We start from the raw sequence: 14,156 nt of genomic DNA, 5'->3' as shown, positions 1-14,156 counted from the left end.
CTTATGCTGCTTTGGCAGGACACCTCCTGCAAAGAGCAATTAAAAGAACTCTAAAGCTTCCTTCTTTCTCTGTTTGTCTCAATCCTTTGGTCTACCACATCCTTTATGTCTACCCAAGCTAATGAACACTTTGCAGTTTTTCAGGTGGCAATCTTCCACAGAGGCTCTAATTTGTTTCAATTGTTTACAAAGTTTCAAGCCTTAGTATACTCTCAGTCCTCTCTGTCTTATATTGGCCACCTTCATTTGCACACTCACACATCTCTCAGCTAAGTCACTCTGCTATTGGGTTTCATCTTACAGGAGAGCAATCTCTGCAGATCTTAAAAAGCTGTCCTGTCTTCTCTTCTCCCCATCCCCTTTCCCACCCTCTTTTAACCCCTGAGGTCGTTTTCACTAAGGATCTCTGGCAGAGTGACTCAATGTTCAGTGTTTGGCCACCTCCATAATCTTCACATCTCTGTAAACACTTTATTCCTTTTTCACTTTTGCCTCAGCACACAGTTCTGAACACTGCAGCAGTCAAAGCTCATTTTCTCCTCGATTTTGTGACCTTGGGTGTCCAGGCCTCTCTTAAAACAGGTAAGGGTCCCACAAAAGCTTCCTCAACCTTTTGTTTTTTTGTTTTTTTTATTTTTATTTTTTTTAATTTTAATTTTATTTTATACTTATAACATTTTTTGACAGTACATATGTATGGGTAATTTTTTTACAGCATTATCCCTTGCACTTACTTCTATTCAGATTTTTTCCCTTCCTCCCCCAACCCCCTCCCCCAGATGGCAAGCAGTCTTATATATGTTAAATATATTACAGTATATTCTAGACACAATATATGTGTGTAGAACCGAATTTCTTGTTGCACAGGAAGAATTGGATTCCGAAGGTAAAAATAACAGTTTACACTCATTTGCCAGTGTTCCTTTTCTGGATGTAGCTGATTCTGTCCATCATTAATCAATTGGAATTGGATTAGCTCTTCTCTATGTTGAAGATATCCACTTCCATCAACATACATCCTCGTACAGTATCATTGTTGAAGTGTATAATGATCTTCTGGTTCTGCTCGTTTCACTCAGCATCAGTTGATGTAAGTCTCTCCAAGCCTCTCTGTATTTCTCCTGTTGGTCATTTCTTATAGAACAATAATATTACATAACATTCATATACCATAGTTTACCCAAGCATTCTCCAATTGATGGACATCCATTCATCTTCCAGCTTCTAGCCACTATGAAAAGGGCTGCCACAAACATTTTGGCACATACAGGTCCCTTTCCCTTCTTTATTAGTTCCTTGGGGTATAAGCCCAGTAGTAGTATGGCTGGGTCAAAGGGTATGCACATTTTGATAACTTTTTGGGCATAATTCCAGATTGCTCTCCAGAATGGTTGGATTCTTTCACAACTCCACCAACAATGCATCAGTGTCCCAGTTTTCCAACAACCCCTCCAACATTCATCGTTATTTGTTCCTGTCATCTTAGCCAATCTGACAGGTGTGTAGTGATATCTCAGAGTTGTCTTAATTTGCATTTCACTGATCAATAGTGATTTGGAACACTCTTTCATATGAGTGGAAATAGTTTTAATTTCATCATCTGAAAATTGTCTGTTCATATCCTTTGACCATTTATCAATTGGAGAATGGCTTGATTTCTTATAAATTAAAGTCAATTCTCTGTATATTTTGGAGATGAGGCCTTTATCAGAACCTTTAACTGTAAAAATGTTTTCCCAATTTGTTACTTCCCTTCTAATCTTGTTTGCATTAGTTTTGTTTGTGCAGAAACTTTTTAATTTGGTGTAATCAAAATGTTCTATTTTGTGATCAATAATGGTCTCTAGTTCTCCCTTGGACACAAACTCCTTCCTCCTCCACAAGTCTGAGAGGTAAACCATCCCATGTACCTCCAATTTATTTATGATTTCATTCTTTATGCCTAAATCTTGGACCCATTTTGATCTAATCTTAGTATGTGGTGTTAAATGTGGGTCCATGCCTAGTTTCTGCCATACTATTTTCAAGTTTTCCCAGCAGTTTTTGTCAAATAATGAATTCTTATCCCAAAATTTGGGATCTTTGGGTTTGTCAAATACTAGATTGCTATTTTTATTCACTATCTTGCCCTGTGAACCTAACCTATGCCACTGATCAACTAGTCTATTTCTTAGCCAATACCAAATGGTTTTGGTGACTGTTGCTTTATAATATAGCTTTAAATCAGGTACACTTAGACCACCTTCCTCTGACTTTTTTTTCATTAGTTCCCTTGCAATTCTCGACCTTTTATTCTTCCATATGAATTTTGTTGTTATTTTTTCTAGGTCATTAAAATAGTCTCTTTCCTCAACCTTTTGTACCTTTTATGCCTCCTTCCACATTCATCATCTCACAGGTATCCCTCACAACTCTCAGGGTCAGGCTATTGTGGATCACTCCTACCTGGACATCAAAGCCTATGTCCTTAAACAGAAAGGGGGAGTTAATGGATGTGTGTAATCAGTGTGTAATCACTCTCCCCTACAGCACAATTAGCACATGTGATATTCATTTTGAATTTCTTGACTCTGTGAATCAGCTTCCCTGGCCAAGCAGTTTTTTCTCTACCCACTCCAACAGTACCCAAGCCCTCCACTGGCTGTCTGGACTGGCCCCCTCCATTGACTTCACAAGTTTTGTGGAAGGATCTGGCTACAGGGAAGTGGGGCGGTCCAGCCATAGTGGGAAAATGGAAGGAGGCTTCTGTTTTTCTGGGGACAAGATAACCATGCTCTGGAGAGCCGTTTGGCCCATTGAGAGTAAAGCAATGGCTGAGAAACCATTAAGAAGATCTTACTGTGCCTGCTTGTTCTTCTGTCATCCATGGAACTCCACTCAGCCTTGTGGGATGTTCCACCATGGTTTTTGCTGGTGACCTGGGAAGATCCACCTAGTCCCCTCAGAGGGATGGTGGTCCCTAAGACCACTCATGCTATGGACATACTAATACCCTCCAATGTAAAACAGCTGCTTCATGAGAATGTCATGCTATCACCTATACCCCTTTTGCTTTTCTCCCTGTTGTTGCCCCACAATGGTATGATTCCCCAACCCAAGAAACGCCAAGGACAATACAGAGTATTTCATGTATCATTGCAAATGTTATGCTTCTGGCAGCTCTTATTGCTTCCACAACATCCATTGCTGTTGCTATGTTGGTGAAAATGAGCAAACAGCTCAATTTGTAACTGCTCAACAGCATATCATTCTAGCTTTGAAAAAACAAGAAGCTGTTAACCAAAGTTTATTACAACTTATAATTGAAGTAAGAGATACTTTGTTAGTTTTAGGAGATCATGAATCACAGTTTATGTTGAAATGTGATTATAGGGGGAGCTAGGTGGGGCTGTGAATAGGGCACCAGCCCTGAACTCAAGAGGACCTGAGAGCAAATCTGATCTCAAACACCTAACACTTTCTAGCTGTGTGACCCTGGGCAAGGCACTTAACCCCAATTGTCTCAGAAAAGGAAAAAAAAAAAAAAAAAGGAATGTGATTTTAGATTTCATCCTCTGTGTGTCACTGCTGTTACAGTTCATGCCCACTTATTTGGCGTGTTCCATTCTTCTAAGAATGGTGTTAATATGGCAATCTTTGAAAAAATCATATGAACTGGTCTTCTATAAATCAGTCTGACCCCAAAGGCATTGATGAATTCAGGAAGTTGTTCCAGCAAGCCTTGCCTTCTTGGCACTTTACCTTCTCCTGCCATGGTTCTATTATCACTGCTCCCTTGTTGATATTTACATTCTGTTGCCAGATATCTTGGCTTTGTCAAGTTGCAGGGGGTGTGTACAAAACAGATGGTGGTTATTGATCACCTGGTACTTCTGCAACAAATTGCCTGCTTCCCAATCAATCAGACCTGCTTAGTCTGTGATTAGTTTGCAGAATTCCAGGTCATTCTGATCTGTCACTGAAACCCTCCTTCGAGCCAGCCAGTAAACTGGCAAAGGCTGAAAAGTACTGGGAACAGATATGCTGGAATGGAATGGTAAATAGGCTGGATAGAAGGAGAGACTGTTTATCTGAAAACATTAAAGTTTCTCTTTGAACCCTAAGTTGACAGTCCCTTCATACTCTGATTAATTTATCTACTTTTTGTTTTCCTTTTGTTTCCTTAGCAACTTTGTGGTTTTAGAGCTTAAGAGAAGGCTCAAAATCTACAAAACACTTTCCATCCAAATAAAGTCAGATCTAACCAATTAGAAAAATATTAAATGTTCTTGGATAGGTTGAGCAAATATAATAAAGATGCCAATATTGCCTGGACTAATTTATTAGATAAAAAAGGTAAAATTTATTTAAAAAATAAAGTATTTAGTAGTTAAAACAATTTTAATGACCTAGAAAAAATAACAACAAAATTCATCTGGAAAAACAAAAGGTCAAGATTTTCAAGAGAAGTAATGAAAAAAAAAATCAAATGAAGGTGGCCTAGCTGTGCCAGATCTAAAACTGTATTATAAAGCAGAGGCATTTGGTATTGGCTAAAGAAAAGACTAGTTGATCAGTGGAATAGGTTAGGTTCACAGGACAAACTAGTCAATAACTTTAATAATCTGGTGTTTGACAAACCCAAAGACCCCAGCTTCTGGGATAAGAATTCACAGTTTGACAAACTTTCTGGGAAAATTGGAAACTAGTATGGCAGAAACTAGGCATTGAGGAACACATAACACAGTACACCAAGATAAGATCAAAATGGGTTCATGACCTAGGCATAAAGAATGAAATTATAAATAAATTAGAAGAACATAGGATAGTTTACCTGTTAGACCTGTGGAAGAGGACCAAAATTTGTGACCAAAGAAGAACTAGAATCAGTATTGATCAAAAAATATAAAAATTTTTATATCAAATTAAAAAGCCTTTGTACAACTAAAGCAGACAAGATTAGAAGGGAAACAAACTGGGAAAACATTTTTAAAATCAAAGGTTCTGATAATAAAGGCCTCATTTCCAAAAAGGCCTCATTTCTAAAATACATAAGAGAACTGACTCTAATTTATAAGAAATCAAGCCAACCTCCAATTGATAAATGGTCAAAAGATATGAACAGACAATTCTCAGATGAAGAAATTGAAACTATTTCTAGTCATATGAAAAGATGCTCCAAGTCATTATTAATCAGAGAAATGCAAATTAATCTGGCCCTGAAACCCCCTGAGATACCACTACACATTTGTCAGAATGGATAGAATGACAGGGAAAGGAAATGGTGAATTGTTGGAGGGGATGTGGGAAAACTGGGAAACTGGTACATTGATGGTGGAATTGTGAATACATCCAGCCATTCTGGAGAGCAATTGGGAACTATGCTCAAAAAGTTATCAAACTCTGCATCCCCTTTGACCCAGCAGTGTTACTACTGGGCTTATATCCCAAAGAGATCTTAAAGAAGGGAAAGGGACCTGTATGTGCAAGAATGTTTGTGGCAGCACGCTTTTTGGTTGCCAGAAATTGGAAAGTACATGAATGCCCCTCAATTGGAGAATGGCTGAATAAAGTGTGGTATATTAATATTATGGAATATTATTGTTCTGTCAAAAGTGACCAACAGGATGATTTCAGAAAGACCTGGAGAGATTTACATGAACTGATGCTGAATGAAATGAGCAGGACCAGGAGATACTTGTATACTTCAAAAACAATACTACATGATGATCAATTCTGATGGATGTGGCCATTTTCAACAATGAGATGAACCAAATCAATTCCAATAGAGCAGTAATGACCTGAACCAGCTATATCCAACAAAAGAACTCTAGGAGATGATTAGGAACCACTACATAGAATTCTCAATCCCTCTAATTTTGTTCGTTTGCATTTTTGATTGCCTTCAGAGGCTAAATGTACACTATTTCAAAACCCGTACAAATCTTTTTGTACAGCAAAACAACTGTTTGGACATGTATACATATATTGGATTTAATTTATACTCTAACATATTTAACATGTATTGACATCTGGGGGGAAGGGAAGGAGGGGAAAAATTAGAACAAAAGATTTGGCAATTGTCAATGTTGTAAAATTACCCATGCATATATCTGGTAAATAAAAACTATTAAAATAGTAAAAAAAAAAAAATGGACTGCTGGTATGAGGAGACAGAAAGTAAACTGGGCCTGGGAATTCATCATGTAGAGACTGAGTTCTAAGCTTCCAGAATCCTTAAAATGAAAGTCCTGGGGAAATTGACAGAATTGGAGACTGCATAAGTGAAGGGATGTCCCTTACGAAGTAAGCCCTCCACCAGAAATTCATTCTATGGTCTCTGACTTCCTGATTTTAGTTCCTACTGATAGTGAAGCCATAAGGGGAGAAAGAAAGAGACACAGGCAGAAACAGAGACAGGGGGAGAGAAAGGAAGGAGACAGAAAGAAAAGACATGGATAAAAATTTGGTAACTACCAATAGTCATAGGAAAACTTTAGATGTGTTTTATCACTGCTCTCAGAAAACAAGTGACTACTCCCTGTGAACTGATCCAACCATTTTGGAGAGCAATTTGGAACTATGCCCAAAGGGCTATCAACCTGGGTATACCCTTTGATCCAAAAGTGTTTCTACTGGGTCTGTAGACCAAAAAGATCATAAAATGGGAAAAGGATCTACATGTGCAGAAATATTAGTAGCAGTCTTTTTTGTCGTGGAGAGCAATTGGAAATTGAGTGAATGTTCATTACTTGAGGAATGACTGAATAAGTTATGCTATATGAATGTTATAGAATATTATTTTTCTATAAGAAATGATCAGCAGGATGATTTTAGAAAGACATTGAGAGAATTACACAAACTAATGCTGAGTGAAGTGAGCAGAACTAAGAGAACATTGTACACAGCAAGATGGTGATTCAGACCAATTCTCATAAATTTGTGATGGAGAAAGACATCTATATCTAAAAAGAAGAATGGGGAGACTTAATGTGAATCACCATCTGGTATTTTCACCTTCTTTGTTATTTGCTTTTTGTTTTCCTTCTTTTTCTCCTCTTGTTGATGTGATTTTTCTTGTGCCTCAAGATAAATGTAGAAATATGCATAGAAGGAAAAAAAAAAGAGAGAAAGCTCAGCAGAAAATAAAATGTCTTGACCATATACACTGGTGTTTCTCCTTTTCTTGCTTTCATGGTCTCTATGAGTGCTAGCAGGTCTGTCATTGGCATTTCACAATAAAGAGTGCTATTAGAAGCAAATTAGAAGAACATAGAATAGTTTATCATTCAGATCTGTTGAGAAGGAAAAAACTTGTGACCCAAGAAGTACTGGAGCTCATACATACAACAAATACATAATTCTGATTATATTAAGTTTAAAAGTTTTTGTACAAACAAAACTAATGCAGACAAGATTAGAAGGGAAGCAATAAATTGGGAAAACATTTTTACATTAAAGAATTATGATAAAGGGCTCATTTCTACAATATAGAGATTATTGACTCAAATTTATAAGAATTCAAGACATTCTCCAATTGATAAATGATCAAAGGATATTAATAATTTTCAGATGAAGCAATTAAAACCATTTCTAGTCATATGAAAAGGTGCTCTAAATCACTATTGATCAGAGAAATGCAAATTAAGACAACTATGAGATACCACTACACACCTCTCAGATTGGCCAAGATGATAGGAAAAGATAATGATGAATGTTGGAGTGGATGTGGGAAAACTGGGACACACACAATGTTAGTGGAATTGTGAACCGAATCAGCCATTCTGGAGAGCAATTTGGAACTGTGCTCAAATTTTATCAAACTGTGCATACCCTTTGATCTAACAGTGTTTTTGCAGGGCTTGTACCCCAAAGAGATTTTAAAAGGGAAAAAGGGACCCACATGTGCAAAAATATTTGTGGCAGCCTTTTTCAAGAAACTGGAATCTGAGTGGATGTCCCTCAGTTGGAGAATGGCTGAATAAGTTCTGGTATATCAATGTTATAAGATATTATTGTTTTATAAGAAACAATTTGAAAACTGGTTTTAGAGAGCTCTGTAGAGACTTACATGAACTGATGCTAAGTAAAATGAGCAGAACCAGGAGTTCACTGTACGCAGCAACATGCTGATCAGTTCTGGACATGACACTTTCCAACAATGAGAATGCTGAGTCCAGTTCCAATGATCTTGTGATGAAGCGAGCCATCTACATCGAGAAGGGATTGTGGGAACTGAGTATGGATCATAACCTAACATTCTCTTTTTGTTGTTGCTTGCTTGCATTTTGTTTTCTTACTCATTTTCTTTATCTGGTTTTTCTTGTGCTGCAAGATAATCGTATAAATATGTTTACATATATTGGATTTAACATATATTTTAACATAAATAACATATATTGGATTGATTGCCATCTAAGCGAGGGAATGGGGGAAAGGAGGGGAAAATTTGGAACACAAGGCAATGCAAGGGTCAATGTTGAAAATTTTTCAATGCATATGTTTTGAAAATAAAAAGTTTTAATTTAAAAAACTAACAAACAAATACACTTTTAGACCTCTCCCAATCCTATTTTATATAAGGAGAAAATCACATCCAGAGAGGCTGAAAGTCTTCCCAGGTCATGCAAGCAATAAGTGGCTTTGATTTCATGTTCTGTTCTTTTCACTATTCTCTTAGCATTGATATACTATACTCATACTCTGGCTATAGTAAATGTCCAAATAAAGTACTGTCACTACCAATAAATAAATAAATAAATAAATAAATAAATAAATAAATGAATGAATAAATAAATAAATAAATATAAGCAGGAAAGACAGGTGACTCCAATTTTCAGTACTTGTTATCTAATCCCTAGGAGGCAAAGTCTGACCTTGATCCTGTCCCAGGTGCTGAGAGGGATTTCTTTTCGGAGGGTTAATGGTGGTGGGGGGCAAGGACTCACATGGAAGGATGGGGAGTGTCTTTGGCTCCTCCACTGTGGGTCTTCCCTTCTCCACCCCTCTCCAAACATTTGCTCTTACCCCTTCACCTTATTCAGATCATTCACGTTGTGCTTTCTGAGCAGGGGACTGCTGCACCTTCGCCACATCCCCGAGCAATGCAGCTTTGTGGATGTTCCCGAGGTCCTTGCTCCAGACCAGGTATCCTTCTGTGATACATACCTAGTATCTTGTGGTTCGTTCATACAACACTTTTCATACTTTATCTTTATTTTTTATTGCACTTTTAGTTTGGACCCCAAGTAACAAGGCTGTTTGATGAAGGGGCGAAATTGCCCCTTCTTGCTGAGGTGGAAAATCTTCTTCATCCTGGACACAAGTTGAATGAAGCCAGGGGAGAGGGCTGGTTGAGAGAACTGGCGGGTAAGTCCCCTCTTGGTTCCCTCAGCCTGCTAGGAAGGAAAATTAAAGGGGGAATAAACAGGTAAATCACAAGTAACAGGAGGCCGGAGGTTTAGAGACTTACGAGCCCACAACAGTTTTAACCGATTTAGCCCTAGAGCCGCCTGCAATCCTAGCAATGGCAGGAGGGAAACTGAACTGCGGCTGTGTTTCTCAGGACCGTGCTTCAGATGGATGCGATAAGGGGGAAAATCACTGACAGGTGGGTGCGTCCGTTAGCTCTCAGCTCCAGGAGTCCAAAGCTCTAGGTCTTTCGTTCGAATCTTGGGAACTGCTCTGTTGCTTACTTTGATGGATTCAGCATTTCCTTTGTGAGTCTCGGTTTCTTCTGCTGTAAAATAAAGACATTCTATTAGATAATCTCTCAAATATCTTGCAGCCCCTAACAGTTCTGTGAAATTGAAGAAGCGGTCCAGACTGAAAAGGAGGCCTGGAATAGACAAATGTAGTGTAGATTCCTTTTATTTATTTATTTATTTATTCATTCATTTATTTATTTATTTTTTAATTTTAATAATACTTTTTATTGACAGAACAAAATCATGGGTAATTGTTACACCATTGTTCCTTGCACTCACTTCTGTTACAACTTTTTCCATCCCAAACTCCACCCCCTCCCCTAGATGGAAGGTAGTCATATACATGTTAAACATTTTAAAGTCTTTCCTAGATACAATATATGTGTGCAGATCCATACAGTTCTCTTGTTGCACAAGAAAAATTGGATTCAGAATGTAAAATTAATAGTTTAAACTGATTTCCCAGTGTTCTTTTTCTGTATGTAGCTGATTCTGTCCATCATTGATCAATTGGAATTGGATTAGCTCTTCTCTATGTTGAAGATATCCACTTCCATCAGAATACATCCTCATACAGTATCATTGTTGAAGTGTATAATGATCTCCTAGTTCTGCACGTTTCACTTAGCATCAGTTGATGTAAGTCTCTCCAAGACTCTCTGTATTCCTCCTTTTTGCTAATATCTTATTTAAGATTTAAGCATCAATATTCATTAAGGAAATTGGTCTATAGTTTTCTTTCTCAGTTTTCGATCTATCTGGTTAGGTATCAGTACCATGTCTGTGTCATAGAAGGAATTTGGTAGGACTCTTTCAATCCCTATTTTTTCATATAGTTTACATAGCATTGGAGTTAGTTGTTCTTTAAATGTTTGGTAGAATTCACATGTAAATCCATCTGGTCCTGGGGACTTTTGCTTAGGAAGTTGGTTAATAGCTTGATCTATTTCTTTTTCTGAGATGGAACTATTTAGACTACTTACTTGTTCCTCTGTTAATCTAGGCAAGCTATATTTTTGAAGGTATTCTTCCATTTCATTTAAGTTATCGAATTTATTGGCATAAAGTTGAGCAAAGTAACTCCTTACCATTGTTCTAATTTCCTCTTCAATAGTGGTGAGTTCTCCCTTTTCATTTTCAAGACTAACAATTTGCTTTTTCTCTTTCCTTTTTAAAATCAGGCTTACTAAGGAAGGGTCTGTCTATTTTGTTGCTTTTTTCATAGAACCAACTCTTAGTTTTATTAATTAATTCAATAGCTTTTTTACTTTCAATTTTATTAATCTCACCTTTTATTTTTTTAATTTCAAGGTTTGTGTTTGTCTGGGGGTTTTTAATTTGTTCTTTTTCTAGCAATTTTAGTTGTAAGCCCAATTCGTTGGCCCTCTCTTCCTCTATTTTATGCAAGTAGGCCTCTAGAGATATAAAATTTCCCCTTATTACTGCTTTGGCTGTACCCCACACATTTTGGTATGATGTCTCATTATTGTCATTTTCTTGGGTGAAGTTATTAATTATGTCCATGATTTGCTGTTTTACCCAATCATTCTTTAGTATAAGATTATTTAGTTTCCAATTATTTTTTGGTCTATTTTCCTCTGGCTTTTTATTAAATGTAATTTTGATTGCATTGTGGTCTGAAAAGGATGCATTTACTATTTCTACCTTACTGCATTTAATTTTGAGGTTTTTATGCCCTAGTATATGATCAATTTCTGTATAGGTTCCATGAACTGCCTCCATTTAGCTTTCACCAAAGATCTATCATATCAAACTTTTCTAGTATTCTATTTACCTCTTTGACTTCTTTCTTATTTATTTTGTTGTTTGATTTATCTAATTCTGAGAGTGCAAGGTTGAGATCTCTAACTATTATAGTTTTGCTATCTATTTCTTCTTGCAGCTCTCTTAATTTCTCTTTTAAGGATTTAGATGCTGCACCACTTGGTGCATATATGTTTAATATTGATACTGCTTCATTATTGATGCTACCCTTTAGCAGGATATAATGCCCTTCCTTATCTCTTTTAATTATATCAATTTTTGTTTTTGCTTGATCTGAGATGAGGATGGCTACTCCTGCTTTTTTGGTTTTGCCTGAAGAATAATAGATTCTGCTCCACCCTTTTACTTTTAGTTTGAATGTCTCACCCTGTTTCAGGTGTGTTTCCTGTAAACAACATATAGTAGGATTCTGACTTTTAATCCAGTCTGCTAACTGCTTCCTCTTTATGAGAGAGTTTATCCCATTCACATTTATGGTTAGAATGACTAATTCTATATTGCTTGCCATCTTATTAAGCCCTACTTATGCTTTTCCCCTTTCCTTCCCTTTTACCCCCCTACCCAGTATTAAACTTGTGAACACCACTTGCTTTTCACAGCCCTCCCTTTTTAGGATCCCTCCCCCACCTTAAAGTTCCTCCTCTTATTTTACCCCTTTTCCTCACAATTTCTGTATTCCCTTCCCCTTAGCTTACTCCTTCCCTTTCACTTTTCAATGAAGTGGAAGAAGTTTCACCATAAATCGAATATGTCTATTGATACACACTATGTTCATCTCCCTCCTTTCTTTCTCTCTGATATAATAGGTTACCTTTACCTCTTCATGAGATGTAGTACCACCACTTTACACTTTTTTATGATATAATTTCCTTTCCACCTCTAGTTTCTAAGACAAATTGTACATATGTTCTTTACATTTTTTTTGGCAGAAGTATAGTTCTCACAATTTATTTTTACCTTTTTAGAAGATTTCTATCTCTTGAGTTCTGTATTTGAAGATCAAACTTTTTTATGTAGGTCTGGTTTTTTCATCAAGAATAGATGTAATTCATTTATTTCGTTAAATGTCCATCTTCTTCCCTGGAAAACGATGCTCATTCTTGTTGGGTAAGTTATTCTTGGCTGCATACCAAGTTCCTTAGCCTGTAGAAATATCATATTCCACGCCCTTCGTTCTTTTAATGTGGACGCTGCTAGATCCGGGGTTATCCTTATTGTGACTCCTCCATATCTGAATTGATTTTTTCTAGCAGCTTCCAATATTTTTTCCTTTGTCTGATGGTTCTTGAACTTGGCCACTACATTTCTTAGCGTTTTGATTTTAGGGTCCCTTTCAGTAGGTGATTGATTAATTTTTTCAATGACTATTTTACCCTCTATTTCCAAAACGTCTGGGCAGTTCTCTTTGATAATTTCCTGGAAAATAGTGTCCAAGGTCTTTTTTTTCCCTCACATTTTTCAGGGAGTCCGATTATTCTCAAATTATCTCTCCTGGATCTGTTTTCTAGGTCTGTTGTCTTTCTAATAAGGTACTTGACATTCCTTTCAATTGCTTCATTTCTCTGGTTTTGCTTGACTATATCTTGGTTTCTCCTTGAGTCATTCATTTCTACTTGTTCGAATCTAATTTTCAATGATGTATTTTCTTCATTTGCTTTTTTTATATCATTTTGTAATTGTCCAATTGTGTTTTTATCTTCTATGGAATTTTTTATTTTTTAGAGAGCTGATTTCTTTATCCAGCTCACTAATCCTGTTTTCCTTGGAGTTGTTTGCCTTTTCTAATTCACTGATTTTATTTTTCAATGATATGTTTTCTTTATCCACTCTGTCTTTAAATTCATGGAATGACTTCTCCAGGTTCTCTTGCCAAGCTTCCCTTTCCTTTTCTCATTTTTCTTCTAGCTCTCTTGTGAGAGCCTTTTTGATATCTTCTATGAGATTCTTTTGTATTGAGGAGCAGATCATATCCCCCTTAGGGGATTCCTCTGGGGACAGTCTGTTTTTAGTCTCCTCAGTATTTGAAGTCTGCTCTCTCTCCATACAGAAGTTGTCAATGTTTAGAGCCCTTTTGAATTTTTTGTTCATTTTGTCAAGAGCAGAATGGAAGAAAACAACTGACAAGAGAAACAATTGGTCTGTTTTGGGGGGGATGGAGCTGGATGGTTTTAATGGGCTTCCTCTACAGACTGGGTGTAGGGCAGCAGAGAGCCACTAACAGAACAGCCATGGCTGCGCTGAGTCTGTGCTCTGAGGCTCTGAGAACACTCTGAGGCTCTGAGAATGAGCTGAGTCACTCCAGGTGGGGATTGGGGGTGGCCGGGTTCTGAGAGATACTAGCTTTCTGGGGTTTTAATCCTCACCTCCGGTGTTTACACCCTCTCTGCTGCTCCTGGCTTGCTGCCAAGACGGAGTATCCACAGTGGGGTAAAATCCTTTTCCCAGAAACGGCAGAGATCGTATCCCACCCCCCTCCCGTCTGAGCTGTGTGAGCTACCTGTCTCACTCTGGCTTGCCTGCCCTCTAGTCTGTGCCCAGTCTGTTCAACCCTCCCCCGAGCAAACACAGACCTTCTCTGGCGAATTTCAAGGATGTGGTCTCTTGGTGATTATTTTTGGGTTTCTTTTCTTTTCAAGCATTAACTCTGAGGCTTGTCATGAAGTAAGTTCTGCGAGTAAAGGCAGA

General features: G+C 37.4%; 1 long non-coding RNA gene and 1 pseudogene across 1 annotated transcript; one reads left to right on the top strand and one right to left on the bottom strand.

Annotated features, from left to right (window-relative positions):
- LOC141543986 (dnaJ homolog subfamily A member 1-like) overlaps positions 1 to 14,156 on the top strand; it is a 231,113-nt pseudogene that overhangs the window by 16,532 nt on the left and 200,425 nt on the right.
- On the bottom strand, positions 7,242 to 9,565 carry LOC141544630 (uncharacterized). The gene is made up of 2 exons (XR_012482720.1): positions 9,015 to 9,565; positions 7,242 to 8,307 (listed from the first exon to the last, which is right to left on the bottom strand). It is a non-coding gene; the product is annotated as an uncharacterized LOC141544630 (long non-coding RNA).

This window comes from Sminthopsis crassicaudata, chromosome 5 (genome assembly GCF_048593235.1).
Source record: "Sminthopsis crassicaudata isolate SCR6 chromosome 5, ASM4859323v1, whole genome shotgun sequence".
Classification (NCBI taxonomy): Eukaryota; Metazoa; Chordata; class Mammalia; order Dasyuromorphia; family Dasyuridae; genus Sminthopsis; species Sminthopsis crassicaudata.
This window is presented reverse-complemented; position numbering and strand designations above follow the sequence as displayed.